The sequence below is a fragment of the Sapajus apella genome, unplaced genomic scaffold (genome assembly GCF_009761245.1).
Source record: "Sapajus apella isolate SASKATOON/1434 unplaced genomic scaffold, GSC_monkey_1.0 scaffold241, whole genome shotgun sequence".
Lineage (NCBI taxonomy): Eukaryota > Metazoa > Chordata > Mammalia > Primates > Cebidae > Sapajus > Sapajus apella.
In genome coordinates, this window is record NW_022437181.1 from 288,939 (window position 1) to 311,228 (window position 22,290).

General features: G+C 40.8%; 1 protein-coding gene and 1 long non-coding RNA gene across 15 annotated transcripts in view; one reads left to right on the top strand and one right to left on the bottom strand.

Annotated features, from left to right (window-relative positions):
• Positions 1 to 22,290, top strand: part of FAM120B (family with sequence similarity 120B) — a 107,409-nt gene that overhangs the window by 73,614 nt on the left and 11,505 nt on the right. The gene's annotated exons all lie outside the window — the stretch shown is intronic.
• Positions 163 to 22,104, bottom strand: LOC116545007. Its single transcript, XR_004266137.1, has 4 exons — positions 22,027 to 22,104; positions 18,396 to 18,401; positions 12,977 to 12,982; positions 163 to 174 (listed from the first exon to the last, which is right to left on the bottom strand). It is a non-coding gene; the product is annotated as an uncharacterized LOC116545007 (long non-coding RNA).

Genomic DNA, 22,290 nt, shown 5'->3' on the forward strand with positions numbered 1-22,290 from the left:
GTGTGGATGGATGACATTTTGTTTGTTCATCATCAGCTGAGAGACACTTGGTAGTTTTGGTAGTTTCAGTTTTTGGCCCCAATTAATGCTGCTATGAGCATTTATTAACAAGTGTTGGTGTGGACCTGCTTAAATATGTGGAATGACATCCCCCTCAGATGTTAGTAACTAAAACTTTGCTGTTTCCTTGATATGTGCCTTTTGCCATGATATCATTGAATTCAGGAGTTTCAATAATTGTGTTTTTTATTCAAAAAACGTTTTGAATAAAAACCATCCACCTTAAAAATGCAAAAGGGAAAATAAGAAATTCTCCAGAAAGATTAACTGAAGAAGGAAGAAGCATCTCACAGTCAGCACTTGTCAGGTGAGGGCTGGTGGTCAGAGCCGCCTCTGTGACTAGCACGTGAGTCTCCAGGAGTCAGGCCTTGAAGCGTGTGCACCATTCGTTGTGAGACAAGAAGTGAGAAGTGATTGGCCAGTAGGCTGCTGCTGCATGCCAGCTGTCACCCTCAGGTTCGGAGCAGAGAAGAGATGGAAACCAAATAATAGAGGGCCTGGGTCAGGACCTTCACACTCAGCTTTCAAGAAATTCATCTTTTCTCACTTTTTTCCTTGTGTTCAGTGAGTCAGGAAACTGAAAAACAGAAAATAAGCATGAAAGTATGTAGTTGACTCTCACATTTATTCAGTTATTTTTAAGGCGTTTATCCTACTCATATGAATGAAATAACTTATTTATTAGGAATAATACAAACTTATTTCCTATCTAGACATACAGTGTCTGTGCACTCCTAGTAATTTTTTACTCTCAGTTGTAATTAAACTTGTGATTTTTTTTTTTTTTAGAATTTTTTTTTAATACTGGATTTAGTCTTAAAAGCTAAGAAAGCCTCAATTCAGGTACTGCTTTTAGACATTTTTTTAATTACATTAATGTTAAAAGAGTGATTAAATCTTTATTAGGAGTCACTGGGATTAGTATTTCAGAGACATCTAAGGAAAGCAGTTTGACTAATGTAAATTATTCCAATATGATGGTAGTATCTACAGGGTGCGGGGGGTTGAGTTAAATTCAGCCTTGCCTGGCACTGCTTCCTGTCTTATCTGGCTCTGTGATTGTTTGAGTGTGAGCACATTCTTAGAAGAGAAGATAGTCTAATTTTATGAACTGACAGTTGTTACTCAGAACTGTACTGTTTCCTTTGGTAAATACTGTGTGTGTTGTAGACAGCTGTCAGATACAACATGGGAATCTCAAATGAATGCAGTTGTTACACAGTGCTGCTGGGCTGGTGGGTTCTCCCTCATGGAGCATCTTTAGCAACATGGGAGGTTTTGGCTTCTCTTGCCATTGCTCAAGGAGGCTGAGCAGTAGCTGGACATGAGTAGAAGCTGGACTGGTGCCCGTCATGCACATGCCTCCAGAATGCTGGACCCATTGAGGTTTCAGAAAAAGACATGGTTATGAGTTATTCTGTAAGATTTCTAGAGAAGAGAAAGAAGTTTAGTTATAAAACCAAACTAGGCCTTTTGGACCAAAGAAAATCAGTTTATTTTTGCTGTTCTGTTTACTAATAAATAACACTGTATTCATAATGTTGTCCCTCTCTTTAAGTTTCCACCGGCTTGTAGGACAAGCACCCTCATGAAGCAATATTTGAAACTTAAAATGGCAGTTTTGTTCATACAAGTATCATTTTACATAGCTGCCAATAAACCCTAGTAAATGAACCTTCCTTAGCATAGAAACACAAAAACAGTTGAGCTGTTTACTGTTAAATATTGACTGCCAGGCTTTAGGAACTTTAAGAACTGGTTTTTCCAGTTTCCTGGTTCCCATCAGATGCCCTGGGACCCTGGACTCCATGGCCTCAGCAGGAAGAGCTCAGCTTTCCTTGTCTTTTATTCCAGAGCTCCTTAAAGCCTGTTTCCAAAATATAGGCTGCTTTTATTTACAAATTTTATTCCTTGGGTTGGACAAGCCAAAGGCCATACCTCTCAAGCATATTGAAGTGGTGATGTGAGCCTTAGGCCTGGGGCCAATCCTCTGTCATGCTGACTTGGGCCCCCAGGATGTTCCCTTAATTCCAGAGTTCTTCAGGGAAGGAGAGTCACCATGTGACTTTCTCTGTTGCTGAAAAGATAGCCTCAGATCCTAAGATTTTACTCCTGCAGCCTCTGAAAATGTTCTGTCTCCCCATGTAACCTCAGTTAACTAAAATTAGTCATTTTTTCTTTCTGTTTGATTAGTAATTTGGAAATTGGTCTTTGTTACTAAGCTTTCACAAATCCCAAGGTTACAGCACAGTGCTTTTGGTATGGACCTTATAACAGATTTGCTGAGAAGAGGTATAATTTACTTTATAAACCTTACATCATAATTAGAAAAATGAAAGCACAAGGCAAACAGGCCTGAGAAACACTTTTAAAGTATATTCTGAGAAATAAGTTAAATTATTATCTTCTGTCTCCCAGACCTCCAGAAGCACAGGGAAAGACCATAGGTGTGCTCGTTTCTGCCTGACAGAAATGCCTGGGCACTCAATCACGGAATATGCAAGCCCAGCATCTCAGAACTCCCAGAGTTAACACGGTGCAGCTGGAGAGAAATGCCTGGGCACCCAATCATGGAATACGCAAGCCCAGCGTCTCAGAGCCCCAGCGCCAACACAGTGCTGCTGCCGTACCATATCATTCCTCAATTCTATCTGGGTTTTTTTACCCTCATTTCTGCTTAGAGTAGCGGGCAAAAGAAAGCCTTGTTTAGGAAACTGAATGTCTGTACAAAGCGTCTTGGGTTAAACGTTCCCTCCCATCCTGATGCCACTCCCCACAACAGGTGCTCTGACTTGGGAAGACCACATCTCGAGTTGTGTCCTCCGAGCTCCTTGCCCCTCAAATCTTGCTTGTTTTGCCCATTTTGAATTTTATCATACATTTAATATTTTGAGGTAAAGAAATAAAAGAAGTGAATTATTTGTGAATTATGAAATGGGAGCATGGTAAGTTTGGTTTACTTTCAGCTTGAATGAACTTGGCAGAAGTTGGTGTATTTAGGAAGAACAGGGTGGGCTGGTGTGGCCCCATCAGGTTCTGTTTCAGCCGTTTCCTGTGAGATCCCATTTCTTCTTGATGCTCTTGCACCAGGAGTTGGCAGGTTCTTGTTTGTAACAGAATTGTTTAATGTTTATTGTTGACTTGAGGCTTTATTTCACTGAAAAAATTACCCACACGTAACAGTTGTTCAGAGTACATTCTAATTTCGAAGAATGAACACGTCTGTTGGGGCTGATTAGTTTCAAGAGCAAACTTTACAGTTTTCAGTTTAAAAAGTAATAATCTTTCTTCTTCCCTTCACTCAGCATTAGTGCCATGAATGGGGCATTGTTGGTCTAGTGTGTGACCCAGGATGGCATCTGTTAGATGAACCAGTGATGTCATTTTACATTTCCTAAGGAATTTCATCCTGGCCTTGCTGCAGCATGTCACAGCCTTATATTTGAGGCAGAGAGCTTTACTTATGAAGGGTCTTTAGAGGACATCAGTAGATGAGAGTTTAGTGCCACCTGACTTTATTTCCATTATACTTTAATTTCTTGAGGATAGGACTTACACATTTGCACTTGGTTCAGCAGTTGTCAGCTATTCACGACTGACACGAACCAAATCCAGTTCTTCATGGCACAGAGGAGATCGCCGAGACCCACAGAAGTGGCATTACTTGCTTTCAGTCATGTGGCCGGGTTGTGAGAGAGGTGGGTTTCCAGTTCAGGACTCCTTCTGCTGTAACTCGAGGATGGCCCCTGAGCTGGTGGTATTCTTAAAAGTCTTTATATAATGTAGGTCCAATCTGTGACTGTTGGTATAATCAGCGTGCCAGCACAGAGTTCTGCAATTTCAGTATCATTCTAAATAACCCACTGGGGAATGTTTATAACTACACAGCGCGTAGGTAGCAGGAGCTTACAAAGCAAAGGCCTTGTGAACTCCATTCCTTTGAGGGTGGAAACTGACTGTTGGCAAAACAGCTCTGAAGTTTTCTGTTGTTCTTAACAACAAGAGTCTCAGGTCAGGATAGGCTTATTGCAGTTTGCTTTTGCCTACAAAGGACATACGTTGAGTAAGAATCTTGGCCTATTACAGAGTAAATCAATAATTGTGTCCCTGCAAATAAGCACTGCATTCTAAAACGGAATCAGCATATTTCCTTATAAAGACACTTCTATTCATTCATTTATTGAGCAGCCCAGTTAAGAGAATAAATATATCATGTTCTGATATCAAATCAGCAAGCTCATTTACTCAGTCCTGTGATGTGCCAGACTTGTGAGGAGGGGTACAGAGAGGATACGGTGAGCAGGCGCTTCAGAGAACTGCAGTGCACGAGGCATGGCGGGATACCAGGGATGAGGGATGGCTCCTGTCTGGCATGGAAGGTGTCTCAGAGACTCCAAGGAGGAGGTGACTCCTGGACTAGATCTTTAAAGCATGAGTAGGATTTAATGAGTCAGAGGTAAGAACAACGGAAGGAGGGGGAACTGTTTCTGAAGAGAGAGCAAAGAAATTCCCTGGGGTGTTTGGGAGTTACAGGTGGTGGCCCTAAAAAGGCCAGAGGATTCCTCAAGGAGCCTTGCCAAGGTCCACGGGGGGGCTGTAATGAATGAACGGGGACAGCAGAACTGAAGGTAGAGATTAAGAGAGAGACGGCAGGTTATGTTCAGGAAGTAAAATTGCTAGGCCCTCATCATGTTTACAGCATGAGATACAAGGAGGAGGCCTTAGTGTGGTGACTGTTTCTCTGGTTTGGGTCTCTAAGGTAGGTTAACGGACAAGGGGAGGAGGTGGTAAAGTCAGCTTTGTGAGGACTGTATATGAGATCTGTCTCCAGACAGCTGGATATGCAAGTGCAAAGCTTGGCAGAGAGTTTGGCATTGAAGATTTGGGAAACATAAGACATAAGTCTTTGTAAATAGGTAAGAATGAGGCTCAGTTGAGGGATGTATGTATCGTGTGATAAGGACAGTAAGCCAAGGGGAATAACCATCATCTAAGGACCAGCAGAAAGACAGAGAACACAGAGATCAGCGTGTGGGGGAACATGAGGTTGGGCAGGGGGTGGGAGCGGGGCATCAGAATCATAGAACAGAGAGTGCTGGCATGCAGCAGAGAGGTGCACAAGAAAAGACTGCTCAGTACGCATTGGGCTGAACCTCGGCCTCTGCCCACCTTGTTAAGAACAATTCCAAGAGATTGGAGGAGTGGAGGCTGATTGGAGTGGTTTGGTATACAGATGAGTGGTGAGGCAGGAGAGACAGTGAGATCATCTTCTGAGATGTTTGTGAACTGAAATTGACCATAGCCAGATGGGAACATAGAAGGAGGAGCAGCTGCTTGGTAAGAAAGTCTGACTGCTTGGCCACAGGGGTTTCGATAACCCTCTAGAGAAGAGCAGGAAGTGCCTGCTTCCATGTAGAGCAAGTGCAGAAAGCCACTTTGTGCTGTGCACACGCATTTCTAATCCCAGATGCCTGGGAGAGCACCGCCTCAAGCTGCCTTGTGCAGTGCACATGTATGTCTACTCCAAGATGCTTGGGACAGCACCGCCTCACGCTGCTCTGTGCTGTGCACATGTGCCTACTCCCAGATACCTGGGACAGCACCGCCTCATGATGCTCTGTGCTGTGCACACGTGTGTCTACTCCCAGATGCCTGGGAGAGCACCACCTCACGCTGCTCTGTGCTGTGCACGTGTGTCTACTCCCAGATGCCTGGGAGAGCACCACCTCACGCTGCTCTGTGCTGTGCTCCGGGTGTCCCTAAACTCAGAGTCCTAGGAGAGCACCGTTCATTCTGGATGACAGAGAAACCCTTAGAATAGAACAGTTAACTGAAAGTTGAAACCAAAAGGGAAACATTTACATTTTGAGGGATGAGTTTATCAACACAGCCCTTTCAGGCTTTTTACCATCTTAATGTCTTTTTTTTTGTTTGTTTAGAGTTTATATTTAATCCCTCATTGAGTTGCCATTGAAATACTCATTTCTGTCTGTGGAATTTTCCTTCTTTCATACACTCTGCAGACTTCCACCAGAGAGATCACCAAGTGTTGAAAGAACTCTCCTGCCATTTATTTATTTATTAATCATTGCCATACCCAGAATAGCTATAGCACATCTGCTCTAAGTTTTCTTTCTGTGAGGATTCTTTAACCCCGAGCAGTTTCAGTGAGGAGCTTGAGACTTGAGAGCCCAGGGCTCTTGGTTTGGACTTGACCTAGTGGACACATGGCACACACCGTGCCACCCACTAGGAGGATGTGTAACTCAGAGTCCTGTTCACCATCACCTCTCCCTGAGAACTTGTTCTTGTTCATGTCCCACAGTAAAGTTTCGTGTTAGTTCATTCCACTTGTTTTAAAGAAAAAAAGATGTTTAGTGCCTATTCTGTGCCAGGCTATGAAGAGAATGGGATATCATAAGAGATGCCTGCCCTTGTCGGATCTGAATCCTAGTGGAGGAAATAGGAAGCAGGAAGCAGAACCAGTAAGCGGTCAGCTTAGACGGGCCTGCGAAGGGGCAGCCATCGCCCTGGAAAGCTGAGAAACAGAGCTGAGCTCTGATCTTCCAAGTGTGGGCAGGATGGGCTGCACCTTTATTTGGCCACGTTAAAAAGGACCTATTTTTGGGAGGCCGAGGTGAGTGGATCACGAGGTCAGCAGTTCGAGACCAGCCTGAGTAACATGGTGAAACCCCGTCTCTACTAAACATAAAAAAAAATTAGCCAGGTATGGTGGCAGGCACCTGTAATCCCTGCTACTTGGGAGGCTGAGACAGGAGAACCACTTGAACCTGGGAGGCTGAGGTTGAAGTGAGCTGAGACCATGCCATTGCACTCCAGCCTGGGTGACAAAGCAAGACTGTCTCAAAAAAAAAAAAAAAGGTGGCGGGGGTGGGGGCCTGTTTGAGCTAAGACTCGAAAAAATAAGAGAATTAATTATTCACCTTTCTGGGAGAAGAGTGAACTAAGTAGATGGCCAGTGCCAGGGGTCGGAGCGTGACTGTGTCAGCAAAGTCAGGAGGAGCTAGGGACAGGGCTGGAGCCATGGGCCCAGGCAGTTTGGTGAGGGGTTTCTCTAGCGTTTACTCTGAGGAAAATGGGGACCTTCCTCAAGACTTGGAGCAAAGGAATGACATGACTCAACTTACCTTTTGGAAGGATCAGCCTGGTGGCTCTGTTAAAACTAGGCTGTAGTACAGGGGTGCTTCATTGGGGATCTGTAGTCTGAAACAGGAGAAAATACATCTTTGTTTTCACTAACTTCTAACTGAAATTTATGGTTTCCTTTATGATATAGTCAACAAATCATAGTAATAATACAGCACCTGTGATTTTGTTACCAATGGAAATCACAGATATTTTCATTACAGTTGGAGAAGTCCTTATATATTGTTTACTCTCATCAGTTTCTCAAAACTGTGGTTATTAGGCCCATTGCTAGGTCTTACTTAAAGTTTATGCATGTTGAATACTTCTTAGCTAAAGTGCTTGGGACCAGAAGTGTTTCCGATTTTTGAATATTTGCATTATGCTTACCAGTTGAGCATCTCTAATCTAAAAGTCTGAAATCCAAAATGCTCCAGTGAGTGTTTTCCTTCAGTGTCATGTCAGTGTTCAAAAAGTTTTGGATTTGGGAATATTTTAGATTTTGTATTTTCATAATAGGGATGCTCAACCTATATAAAAAGTAGGGTAAATTACTGTATCATACATTTGATTTTTATGTTATTTTGAAAGCTATCTCATAATTTCTTTATAAATCTGTGTATTTTGGTATACACATTAAATGTTATTCTAAGAAAGTGTTCATAGGCTTCGTCAGACTTCCAGAAAGATTTGTAATACAAAAGAGACTTTGTTGGCTTTTCTTTTCCAAATTAACCTATCCATCACCTTCATAGTTACCTTTGTGTGTGCACGTGTGTGGGGGGGGGGGGGGGGGTGTAAAATCACCTAAAATCTACTCTCGAGCTATTCAGCCTTCTGGGAGAAGAGCTTACTGAGTGGACGGCCACTCTCTGGCAGGTTTTTGGTTTACAGTACAGTGTTATTAGCTAGTCCTCCTCGTGCTGTGCATTACATCTCTAGACCCATTCATCCCATATAACTGCACATCTGTGCCTTTGACTCACTTCTTCCCATTTCCTCCCTGACCCAGTAGTTCCCGTTCTAGTCTATGTTAATATGTATTTGGCGTTTTTTTAGATTCCACCTGTAAGCAAAATTGTGCGTTATTTGTCTGACTTTGCCTGACTTATTTCACTTCACATAATATTTTGTACTTAAATCCATGTTGTCACAACATGAAAGGATTTTTATTCTTTTTTTTTTTTAATGGCTGAACAGTATTCCATTCTGTATATGTACTGTTTTCTTTATCCATTCATCAGTTGATAGATGCTTAGGTTGGTTTTGTGTTTGGCTGTTGTATAGAGTGCTACAGGAAACGTGGGGGTGCAGATAGCTCATCAATTTACTGATTTCAGTTGCTGTGGATATATACCTAGAAGTGGGATTGCTGGGTCATATGGTAGTTCTATTTTTAGGCTTTTGAGGAAACTCCATCCTGTTTTTTGTAATGGTTATAGCAATTTATATGACCCCCAACAGCATACAGGGGTTCCCCTTTCTCCACATCTCACCAGCACTCATCTCCTGCCATCTTACAATAGCCATCCTAGTATGTGGTGAGGTGATTGCACATTGTAGGTTTGATTTGCGTCTCCCTACTGATTAGTATGTTGAACACCTTTTTGTGTGCCTATTGGCCATTCGTGTATTGTCTTTAGAGAAATGTCTATTCATGTCCTTTGCCTGTGCTTTAATCAGGTTATTTGTTTTTTGCTGAGGGGCTGTGTGAGTTCCTTATGTATTTTGGATATTAGGCCCTTATTAGTTACATGGTTTGCAAATATTTTCTCCCAATCCGTAGACTGCCTTTTCATTTCATTCGTTGTTTCCTTTGCTGTTCGGAAGTTTTGCTATGTGAAGTAGTCCCACTTGTTTATTTTTGCTGTTGTAGCCTGAGCCTTGGGGGTCATACTCCAAAAATGAGCCATAGAGAGAAATAGTTTTGGAGCTGCCTCCAGGAATAGAAGACTGAGGTAATTTGGATTCATTCTCTGGTTGAAGACAAATAGAAGAGCTAGCAAAAAAAATTTTAATAAAGCTATTTGAAGGTATCAGTGAAGCAAAAAGTTTATAAAGAAGGGCTTTGTCAAGATCCTGTAGAAGACAGAAATCCGGGGAGGCCAGCTTGGCATTAGGAACCACTTTTGCTCTGCTGTGTTTGTCTGTCAAGAAGTAAGAAAACACAAATTAGTACTTAATAGGGATAAGGAAGGGATATTACTCTAGACCCTTCTGAATGAAAAGCTATCAGGAAGCACTGCAAACAACTCTACACACATGCATTCAACAACTGAGATACAGTGGACCAAATCTCTCAAAAAGACAGATGACCACACCCCTCTAATATCAAATAGGTTATTTAAAGAACTCTATAACTGTTAAAGAAATTGCATCCATAGTTTGAAAACTCCCCCCAAAAGATGTCTCTAGCCTAGAGATGTCACTGGGTAATTTACCATATATTTAAAGTAGAATTAATGCCCATTCTATAGTCTCTTTCAGAAAATACAAGAAAATAGACCACTCCCCAGTGAGGCTAGTATTACCCTGACACCCAAATCAAGCAAAAAAAAAAAAAAAAAAAAAAAAAAAAAAAAGTGCAAAACAGAAAACTGCAGGCCATTATCTCTTATGAACATAGATACAAAAATCTTAGGCCGGGCGCGGTGGCTCAAGCCTGTAATCCCAGCACTTTGGGAGGCCAAGGCGGGTGGATCACGAGGTCAAGAGATCGAGACCATCCTGGTCAACATGGTGAAACCCCGTCTCTACTAAAAATACAAAAAATCAGCTGGGCATGGTGGCGCGTGCCTGTAATCCCAGCTACTCAGGAGGCTGAGGCAGGAGAATTGCCTGAACCCAGGAGGCGGAGGTTGCGGTGAGCCGAGATCGCGCCATTGCACTCCAGCCTGGGTAACATGAGTGAAACTCCGCCTCAAAAAAAAAAAAAAAAAAAAAAAAAAAAATCTTTAACAAAATTTGAGTGTATCAAATCCAGCAGTTAATGATACACCATGACCAAGTGTGTTTTTTATTGCAGGAATATGTGGCTGGTGTAATACTTAAAAATCAGTCAGTGAAACCCTCCAAATTAATAGATTAAGGAAGAAAAGTCACATGATCATATAAATCATTCAAAAAAAGGATTTGACAAAATTCAGTACCCATTCATGGTTAAAACTCTCAGAAAAATGATAATAGAGGAGAGCTTTCTTACCTCAATAAAGAACATCTACAAAAACCCATACGGCATAATAGTAAAATACTAATTGCCTTTCCCCAATGTCAGGGTTATCAGGGACAAGGATGTCTGCCCTCACCACTCTTATTCAGCATAGTGCTGGAAGTTCCAGCTAGTGCAGTGAGGAAAGAAAAGGAAATAAAAAGCATGCAGATAAAAAGAAGGAAACAAAACTGTATTTGCAAATGACATGATTCTCTAAATATAAAATCCCAATGAATCTACAAAAAAAAAAACAAAAAAAACTAGAGCTAGGCTGGGTGTTGTGGCTCATGCCTGTAATCCCAGCACTTTGGGAGGCTGAGGTAGGAAGATTACTTAAACCAAGAACTTCAAGACCAGCATGGGCAACAAAGTAAGACCCCCCCATCTCTACAAAAAAAATTGAAAAATTAGCTGGATGTGTTAGCTACTTGGGGAGCTGAGGTGGGAGGAATTATTTGAGCCAGAGAGGTCAAGGCTGTAGTTGATTCATGATTGCACCGCCATACCCCAGCCTGGGCAACAGAGTGAGACCCTGTCTTTAAAAAAAAACAAAACAAAACAAAACAAAACCTAGAGCTAGTGAGAGTTCAGCAAGGCCTCAAGCTACAAGACCTATATACCAAAAGTCAGTTGCATTTCTATATACTGTTAATGAACATATGGAAACCTTAATTTAAAAGATAGTACCACTTAACAGTTGTTTCACAAAAATGAATTACCTAGGTATAAATAAAATAAGCATATACAGGATCTATATGCCGAAAATTGCAACATGCTGATAAAAGAATCAAAGCAAACCTAAATAAGTGAAGAGACATATACTATGTTCATGGACTGAGAGGCTCAGCACAATAGAGAGGTTGATTCCCTCCAAATTGATGTTCAGGTTTGGTGCACTTGCAAAAATCCCAGCAAGGTATTTTTTGTAGATATGGCAAGATTATTCTAAAATTTATGTGGAAGGGCAGTGGAACTAAAAATTGTCAAAATCTTGAAAAAGAATAATAAAATGGGCAGAATCACTGTACTTGATAACATACCTTGCTATATGACTGCAGTAATCAAGACAGTGTGGTATGGGTGAAGGGACAGACACAAAATCAATGGAACAGAATAGAGAACCAAGACATAGACCCACACAAGTACTGCCAACTGATCTTGACAGGATGCAAAAGCCACTCATTGGAGGAAGGCAGCCTATTTACCAAATGTGCCTGGAGCATTGGATACCCATAAGCCAAAAAAAGACAAAAACAAAAGAACCTTGTCTTTGGCCTCATACTTTTTATGAAAATTAACTCAAATGGAATATGAAACTAAATGTAAAACATAAAACTGTTACGCTTTTGGGGAAAAAAAAACTAGGAGATCTTTGAGATCTAGGGTCAGGCAAAGAGTTCTTAGCCTTCATACCAAAAGCATAATTTATAAAAGGAAAAATTGACAAATTGGAAACATTTTTAAGTCAAACATTTTAAATTCATTTTTAATTCAAAATTTAAAACGTTGCTGTGTTAGGATAAGGAAAAGGCAAGCTACAGCCTGGGAGAAAATATTTGCGAACCACTTGTCTGACAGAGATCTTCTATCTAGAAAATAAAAAGAATCTGAGAACTCAGCAATAAAAACAATCCAGTTAGAAAGTAGGCAAAAAAAATAGACATTTTACCAAAGACTTTCAGATAGTAAATAAGTACATGACAAGCTGTTCAACATAATTACCCATTAGGGAAATGCAAATTAAAACCATAGTGTGCTATGACTACACATGGATTAGAGCAGCTAAAATTCAAAATAAAATAGTGACACCACCAAATTCTGGTGAGGATGTGATCCTCATACACTAGCCTCTTACATGGCTGGTGTCAGTCACTCTGGAAAACAGTTTGGCAGTTTATTAAAAAACTAAAAATGCACTTACCATATGAACTAGCAATCACACTCCTGGGCATTTATCCCAGAAAAATGAAAACTTAGGTTCATTCAGAAACCTGTGCATGAATATTCATAGCAGCTGTATTAGTAGTAGCACAGGTTGGACACAACCCAGATGTCTTTAAATGGACGAATGTTTAACAGGCTGGCGCATCCATGCCGTGGAACACAACTCTGCAATAAAGAGGGATGAGTGGCTGAGTGGATCTCATGGGAATTGCACGGAGTGAAAAAGCCAATCCCAAAAAGTCACATATTACATGATTCTATTTTTGTTACATTCTCAAAATGACAGGATAAAGAGGTGGATAACAGATTACCAGTTGCTAGGATTAGGGACAGCACAAGGGAGATCTTATGTGAAGAGACAGTTTTGTGTCTTGATGGTGGTGGCAGGGGTGACACAAACCCACCAGGTTTTGAAATTGCCTTGAACCTGAATAAGGTTTGTGGATGGCATTGATGCTAACTTCCTGGTTTGGATATTGTGCTATACTATGTCAGATGTTACCACTGGTGAAGGGTGCATAGTGCCATCTATCCTATTCTTTGTCAATTCCTGTGACTGTATAGTCATTTCAAAATAAAAAGTAAAAAAAAGCAAAAGGAATCACCCAACCAGACAGATACCTTAGGTCTCAGGACAACAGGAAATTAAAAGTTTTAGGACAGTAAAAGCTGTTCCATGCAACTGCTAACCCAAAGAAACTGGGTGTGTCTGCATCAGAAGTGGACTTCAGGCAGAAACAGTCATGAGAGGAAGACGGGACACTTGATAAGAAAGGTCAGCCCACCAGGATTGTTTCAGGATTTCCTACACCTGTAAGTTAGTATGCACAGCTTCCATATAGATCAGATGAAAACTGACGGAACTGAAAAATGAAACAGACACATCTGTAATCACTGTGGGACATGTGAGCACAGGGGTCCACAGAATGCTTTTGTGTGTGTCTGTGAGCTAAGAATGCTTTTTGTGGTTTTTAAAGAGTTGGTTTAAAAAAGTACATCTAACAGAGGCTGTACGGGGCCAGTGAAGCCTGCCCTCTGCAGAAGTCTTCTATGGAGGCTGCTTTAACGCCTCTCTCAAGAGCTGATAGGACAAACAGGCAGAAAAGGTTACTATGGATTCGAATTTTTGAACACAGTGAACAAACTCATTCTAAGGGACATGTAGAATACTGCGCCCAAAAGCTACAAAGTAACCACTTTTCAAGTGCATATGGAGAATTTACCAAAATTGACTAGATTACAGATCATAAAGCAGATTTCAAACCACTGAAGTCATCCATCTTTTTTTCTGCCTACAGTAAGTGTAAGCTTCAGTAATAAGTAAAAACTCTCAGTTATTTGAAATTAAAATAGTATGCTTCTAAATAATTCACAGGGAAAAGGAGAAACCACAATAGACCTTATAAAATATTTTTAATGACAGTGAAAATATTGTCCATAAAAATATGTGGGATGAAGCTAAAAGCTGTTCTTAGAAGGAAATGTGTAGAGCTAAATGAATACGTTTGAAAAAAAGACTGAAAATCAATGATCTAATTTGTAATTTATCTCTATAAATTACAAATAAAAAATCAAACTCTGAGTGTGTGGTACATAGGAAAGAAATAGTAAGAGAGCAGGAATTAATGAAACAGGAAACAAATGGAGAATAGAAAAAGGTTGTGTGTTTGTTTTTAATTGTATTTAGGCTCTGGGATACATGTGTTTGTCCTGCATCCTGCAGGATTGTTACATAAGTACCCATGCCATGGTGATTTGCTGTCTCCATCCCCACCCCCATTGCCTACATCAGGCATTTCTCCCAATGTTATCCCTCCCCGTCCTCCCCCACCCCCGCTGTCCTTCTTCCCTTCCCCTCCAGCCCCCAGCCTAGACCTGTGAGTGTTGTTCCTTTCCCTGTGCCCAAGTGTTCTCATTGTTCACCCGCCTGTGAGTGAAAATGTGGTGTTTGGTTTTCTGTTCTTGTGTCAGTTTGCTGAGAATGATGGTGTCTAGGTTCATCCACGTCTCTACAAAGGACACAAACTCATCATTTTTAATGGCTGCATACTATTCTATGGTGTATATGTGCCATATTTTTTTTTTGTCCAGTCTATCAGCGATGGGTATTTGGGTTGGTTCCAGGTCTTTGCTGCCGTAAACAGCACCACAATGAACATGCGTGTGCATATGTCTTTATCATAGAACGATTTATAATCCTTTGGGTATATACCCAGTAATGGGATTGCTGGGTCAAATGAAATTTATATTTCTAGATCTTTGAGGAATCCCCACACTGTCTTCCACAGTGGTTGAACTAATTTACACTCCCACCAACAGTGTAAAAGTGTTCCTATTTCTCCACATCCTCTCCAGCATCTGTTGTCTCCAGATTTTTTAATGATCGCCATTCTGACTGGCGTGAGATGGTATCTCAATGTGGTTTTGATTTGCGTTTCTCTAATGACCAGTGATGATGAGCATTTTTTCATATGTTTGTTGGACGCACATTTGTCGTCTTTTGAAAAGCGTCTGTTCATATCCTACGCCCACTTTTGAATGGGTTTGTTTGTTTTTTTCTTGTTAATCTGTTTTAGTTCTTTGTAGATTCTGGATATTGGCCCTTTGTCAGATGGGTAGATTGCAAAAATTTTTTCTGATTCTTACGGTTGCTGGTTTACTCTAATGATTGTTTCTTTTGCTGTGCGGAAGCTCTTAAGTTTAATTAGGTCCCATTTGTCTATTTTGGCTTTTGTTGCCATTGCTTTTGGTGTTTTAGTCATGAAGTCCTTGCCTGTGCCTGTGTCCTGAATTGTTTTGCCTAGGTTTTCTAGGGTTTTTATGGTGTTAGTTCATACGTTTAAATCTTTAATCCATCTGGAGTTAATTTTTGTATAAGGTATAAGGAAGGGGTCCAGTTTCAACTTCCTGCATATGGCTAGCCAGTTTTCCCAACACCATTTATTAAACAGGGAATCCTTTCCCCATTGCTTGTTTTATTCAGGTTTGTCAAAGATCAGATAGTTATAGATGTGTGGCATTTCTTCCCAGGCCTCTGTTCTGTTCCATTGGTCTATATCTCTGTTTTGGTACCAGTACCATGCTGTTTTGATTACTATAGCCACTTTGTAGTATAGTTTTAAGTCAGGCAGCATGATGCCTCCAGCTTTGCTCTTTTTGCTTAGGATTGTCTTGGCTATGCAGGCTCTCTTTTGGTTCCATATGAAGTTTAAGGTGGGTATTTTCCCTTAAACCAACTCTGTGAAGAGGGTCATAGGTAGCTTGATAGGGATAGCATTGAATCTATAAATTACTTCGGGCAGTATGGCCATTTTCACAATATTGATTCTTCCTAACCATGAGCATGGAATGTTTTTCCGTCTGTTTGTGTCCTCTCTTATTTCCTTGAGCAGTGGTTTGTAGTTTTCCTTGAGATCTTTCACATCCTTTGTTGTATTCTTAGGTATCTTATTCTCTTTGTAGCAATTGTAAATGGGAGTTCGCTTATGATTTGGCTCTCTGTCTATTATTGGTGTATAGGAATGCTTGTGATTTCTGCACATTGATTTTGTATCCTGAGATTTTGCTGAAGTTGCTTATCAGCTTAAGGAGGTTTTGGGCTGAGATGATGGAGTCTTCTAAATATACAATCATGTCGTCTGCAAATAGGGACAATTTGACTTCTTCTTTTCCTAAGCGAATGCCCTTTATTTCTTTTTCTTGCCTAATTTCTCTGGCTAGAACTTCCAATACTATATTGAATAGGAGTGGTGAGAGAGGGCATCCTTGTCCAGTGCCAGATTTCAAAGGGAATGCTTCTAAGTTTTGCCCATTCAGTATGATATTGGCTGTGAGTTTGTCGTAAATAGCTTTTATTGTTTTGAGATATGTTCCATTGATACCTAGTTTGTTGAGAGTTTTTAGCATAAAGGGCTGTTGAATTTTGTCAAAGGCCTTCTGTGCATCAATTGAGATAATCATGTGGTTTTTGTCTTTGGTTCTGTTTATGTGGTGGATCATGTTTATATATTTGCGTATATTGAACCAGCCTTGCATACCTGGTATGAAGCCTACTTGATCATGGTGGATAAGCTTTTTGATGTGCTGTTGGATTCAGTTTGTCATTATTTTATTGAAGATTTTTGCATCGATGCTCATCATGGATATTGCCCTATAGTTTTCTTTTTTAGTTGTGTCTCTGCCAGATTTTGGTATCAGGATGATGTTGGTCTCATAGGAAGAGTTAGGAAGGATTCTCTCTTTTTGTATTGTTTGGAGTAGTTTCAACAGGAATGGTACCAGCTCCTCTTTGTATGTCTGGTAGAATTCAGCTGTGAAGCCGTCTAGACCTGGACTTTTTTTGGTCGGTAGGCTATTAATTGCTGTCTCAACTTCAGACCTTGTTATCGGTCTATTCAGGGTTTCAGCTTCTTTTTGGCTTAGTCTTGGGAGTGTGCAAGTGTCCAGGAATTTATCTATTTCTTCCAGATTTACTGGTTTATGTGCATAGACTTGTTTGTAGTAATCTCTGATGGTAGTTTGTATTTCCGAGGAATTGGTGGTGATCTCCCCTTTATTGTTTTTTATTGCATCTATTCCATTCTTCTCTCTTTTCATTTTTATTAGTGTGGCTAGCAGTCTGTCTGTTTTGTTGATCTTTTCAAAAAACCAGCTCCTGGATTTATTGATCTTTTTGAAGGGTTCTTTGTGTCTCTATCTCCTTCATTCAGTTCTGCTCTGATCTTAGTTATTTCTTGTCGTTTGCTAGGTTTTGAGTTTTTTTGATCTTGCTCCTCTAGCTCTTTCAATTTTGACGATAGGGTGTCGATTTTAGATCTTTCCTAGTTTCTCATGTGGCCATTTATTGCTATAAATTTCCCTCTAGACACTGCTTTAAATGTGTCCCATAAGATCTGGTACGTTATGTCTTCATTCTTGTTGGTTTGAAAGAACATTTTTATTTCTGCCTTCATTTCATTGTTTGTCCATTCGTCATTCAGGAGCAAGTTGTTCAGTTTCCATGTGATTGTGTGGTTTTGAGTGCTTTTCTTAATCCTGAGTTCTAAGTTGATCGCGCTATGGTCTGAGAGAGTGTTTTTTATGATTTCTGTTCTTTTGCATTTGTTGAGGAGTGATTTACTTCCAATTATGTGGTCAGTTTTGGAGTAAGTGCAGTGTGGTGCTGAGAAGAATGTGTATTCTGTGGATTTGGGGTGGATTGTCTTGTAAATGACTGTTAGGTCTGCTTGGTCCAAATCTGCATTCAAGTCCTGGATATCCTTGTTGCTTTCTGTCTCATTGATCTGTCCCATATTGTCAGTGGAGTGTTAAAGTCTCCCACTATTATTGTGCAAGAGTCTAATTCTCTTTGTAGGTCTTTAAGAACTGGCTTTATATATCTGGGTGCTTTTGCATTGGGTGCATAAACAGGATAGTTAACTCTTCTTGTTGCATTGATCCTTTTACCATTGTATACTGCCCTTCTTTGTCTCTTTTGATCTTTGTTGGTTTAAAGTCCATTTTATCAGAGACTAGGATTGCTACCCCTGCTTTTTTTTGCTCTCCATTTGCTTGGTAAATCTTCTTCCATCCCTTTATTTTGAGTCTGTGTGAGTCCTTGCATGTGAGATGGATCTCCTGAATACAGCACACCAATGGGTCTTGACTTTTTATCCAGTTTGTCAGTCTGTGTCTTTTGATTGGAGCCTTTAGGCCATTTACATTCAATGTTAATATTGTTATGTTTAATTTGAGCCTGCCATTTTGTTACTGGCTGGTTGTTTTGCCCATTAATTGACATGACACCTTGATTGCATTGTTATTCTTTACCATTTGGTACATTTTTGCGGTGGTTGGTACTGGTTATTCCTTTCCCTGTTGATTACTTCCTTCAGTAGTTCCTGTAAGACAAGTCTTGTAGTGACGAAATCTCTCAGCAATTGCTTGTCCGTAAAAGATTTTATTTCTCCTTCACTTATGAAGCTTAGTTTGGCTGGATATGAAATTCTGGGTTGAAAGTTCTTTTCTTTAAGGATATTGAATATTGGCCCCCAACTCTCTTCTAGCTTGCAGAGTTTCTGCCGAGAGATCTGCTGTGAGTGATGGTCTTTCCTGTGTGAGTGACTCGACCTTTCTCTCTGGCTACCCTTAGGATTTTTTCCTTTATTTTAACCTTGGTGAATCTGATGATTATGTGCCTTGGGGTTGCTCTTCTTGAGGAATATCTTTGTGGTGTTCTCTGTATTTCCTGGATTTGAATGTTGGTCTGCCTTTTTAGGTTGGGAAAGTTCTCTTGGATAATATCTTGAAGAGTGTTTTCCAACTTGGATTCATTCTCCCCGTCACATTCAGCTACGCCCATCAAGCGTAGATGAGGTTTTTTCACATAATCCCATAGTTCTTGGAGGCTTTGTTCATTTCTTTTCACTCTTTTTTCTCTAATCTTGCCTTCTCATTTTATTTCATTGATTTGATCTTCTATCTCTGATATCCTTTCTTCTGCTTGATCGATTTGGCTGTTGAAACTTGTGTATGCTTCATGAAGTTCTCGTGCTGTGTTTTTCAGCTCCATCAAGTCATTTATGTTCTTCTCTAAGCTGGTTATTCTAGTTAACATTCTGTCTAACATTTTTTCAAGGTTCTTAATTTCTTTGCATTGGATTAGAACATGGTCTTTTAACGCAGAGAAGTGTATTACCCACCTTCTGAAGCCTGCTTCTGTCAATTTGTTAGATTCATTCTCTTTTCTGTTCTCTCGATGGTGAGGAGTTGTCATCCCTGGGAGGAGAAGAGGGTTTTCTGTTCTTTGATGGTTTCATCCTTTTTGCACTGGTTTTTTCCCATCTTCGTGGATTTATCTCCCTTTAATCTTTGAAGTTGGTGATTTCAGAAGGAGTCTCTGAGTGGACTTTTTTTCTGTTGAGGTTGGAGCTGTATCTTTTTTGGCCCGTAGAGGGCGTTGCTGGGGTGTTGGGTTCAGTCAGGTTGTTGGGTGGGTGGTCCTTCCCAGGGGTTTGTTTGCAGGTGAGATTGGTCGCACCTTCCCAATGGCGTCTGTCCTTCCCCAGCTGGATCTTCCTGGCTGGGGTCAAGCTGGTGTATTTGCTGCCTGGCTCTCTAAGAGGGGCTTCAGTTTGAACTCTGTGGAGGTGGGGCCTGCTAGGCTTATGGTCTGTTTCCCTGCTTTCAACTCTGCCTCCCTCTGTGGGAAGGTCCATCCTGCTGGCGTTAGTCCAAAGTCCTGCCCAGGTCCCTGCGACAACTTGCCCAATCCGGCAGTAGCCCCTGCTCCGATTTGCTTCAACTACCCATGGTGCCCCACTGTCTGGCAGGGCTCTCGTGGACCGTGGGTTGCAGGAGGGATGAGGTAAGCACAGGATCTGAAACTGGGCACCAAGGGGTTAAGTGCCCGCATCCTCCAATCCGGCTGCACGTTTCAGATGGGGATGTACCTCCCCTCCCCCCATCTTGATTTGGCCCCCTGGGCGGGTCTCGCCCTGTGCCTTCTTCCCTGGGCCTAAAATTCAGTGCCCTGTCAGCCCCACAGAAACAAACCTGGCACCTCATTTGGAATCATGAAGTCCTCTAGCCCTCTCAGTCTCATTCGTTGGGAGCTGCATTCCGGTGCTGGCTTCTCTTGGCCATCTTGGCGCCCCCTCCTGTTTGTTTGTTTTTATGTCATTTGCAGGAGTTCTCATTGCTGGTTGGAATGTGGTACAGCCACTCTGGATGGTCATGAGGCGGTTTCTTACAAAGCTAAACAGGTCTTAGCATGCAGTCCAGTGCTGCACCCGTTGCTGTGGCCACACCACAGCCTGTACATAGAGGTTTCAGCAGCCCTATTCGTAATTACCAAAACTTGGAAGCAGCCACGATGCCCTTCAGTGGATGATTAGGTGAATGAACTGGCCCATCTGGACAATGGAATGTTAAAAATAAGTCTATCAAGCTGTGAAAAGACATGGAGGAAACTTAAATGCATGGTACTAAGTGAAAGAGGCCAATTTGAAAAAGCTGCCTACTCTCTGATTCCAACAATAGGAAGTCTGGAGAAGGGAGAACTATGGAAACAGTGGAAAGATCAGTGCTTGCCAGGGGTTTGGGAGAGGAAGGGTGAGCAGGCAGGCAGGAGGATCTTAGGGCAGTGCATCTGCTCTGTACAATGCTCTCATGGTGGGTCAAGGTCATTACACATTTGTCCAAACCCACAGAAGGTACACCACCAAGAGTTCCCTCATGTCAACATGTCAGTGTGGGTTCATCAGTTATAACAGATGTGTCTTCCAGGGGTTGGCGGGTGGAGGCATTGATCTGTAGAGAAGCGGAGGGTAGGTGGGAAATCTCTGTACCTTCCTCTCAATTTGCTGTGACCTAAAACTGCTCTAAAAAAAAGTCTTTTTTTCTAAGTTAATTATTTGAAAAGATGAATAAAACTGATAAACCTGTAACAAAATTAAGAAAACGAGAAAGCACAAATTGCCAGCATATGGCATGAAAAAGGGGCATCTGTATATGTAGACGATGCAGACTAAAGAGATGAGAGAATATTTATACCAATACATTTGAAACTTCAGGTAAAATGTGTGCCATACAGAGTAATAGTGTAGAAAAAATTTTCAAGTAAAATGAACATATTCCTTGAAAGATACAACCTAATAAGACTGAAGTATGAAGAAATAGAAAACTTGATTCAGTGTCTGCTGAAGACATTGAATCTGAAATAAAAAGTCTTCCCACTAGGAAACCTCAAGATTACAGGGCTTCCCTGTGAGCTTTTCCAGACACCTAAGGAGGAAACAGCATCTGTGCTACACTCATTCTTCTAGAGAGCAGAAGAAAGAAGGCTTTCTAACTGTTTTTATAAGTCCAGCAAAATCCTGATATAAAAATCTAACAAAGACATCACAAGAAATAAAAATTTACGCCATTTTGTTTCGTGAAAATAAATTCAAAGCTGCCAAACAAAATATTAGCAAATCAAATCCAGCAATATATAAAAGTAATAATACATGATGACCAAGTTGGGTTTATTTTTGGAATGCAGAGTCGATTTAATATTTGAAAATCATTGTAAAGAACAATAAATAAGAAAAAGCATATAGTGGATGCTAAAAAATATTTGATGAAATTCAGTCCTGTTCATGGCAGTCAGCTTAAGGCTTCTGTAGGAAATAGACATCTCACTAACACGTCTTGTTAGTCAGAATCCACTCAGCACTATGTACTTGTATAATGGTTGCTCTTTTTTAAAATGATTGTTGTTTTGGATAATTTTGTACAACAAAAGTGTCATACAGCACTATTTTAGAATAAAGTAGTGCTGTGCAACAAAAGTTGTTTTGATTAAACCTTAGATTAACTTTTGATTAATCCCAGTTCATGATAAATTTCTTAAAATGGTTAGCAAACTGCTTTTATTTTAATAAGTGAAGCCTTAACTTATAAGGGGGCCAAAATATCTGTCACTTTTTTCCTAATTTATTTAAAACAGCTCTTGGTTAATTTGAGCTCATAGATAAAACTAGACAATGATGAATTCAATTGCACTTAACTCATTTATGGACTCATTTGGACACTTGCTAGATATCAGTATCACTTTGCATGGGGACAGCATAGGCCCCGAGGTAGAGAGTATCTCATGCAGCATTCTCGCTAAATGCAGGAACCCGTCTATAGCATCTTAGGACAGCTTCCCTGTTTGTCCCTTTGCCTTTGAAGAAAGTTGTTCAGGAAAAAATGCACCCAGAGTGAATGATCATGTGAGCTTTTTCCTAGTGGACACAGTTTTCACCATTTCTGTTAGCGCAGTGGTTCCTAGGAGGCAGGAGACACTGTGCTCACTGCCTGTGTGTGTGGAGCAGGCTGGGTAAGTGTCTGAGGTGTGAATGGATGGATGGATGGATGAAGACACACTCATACTGAAGAGGCACCCTCATTTCTGTCAGCTGAGG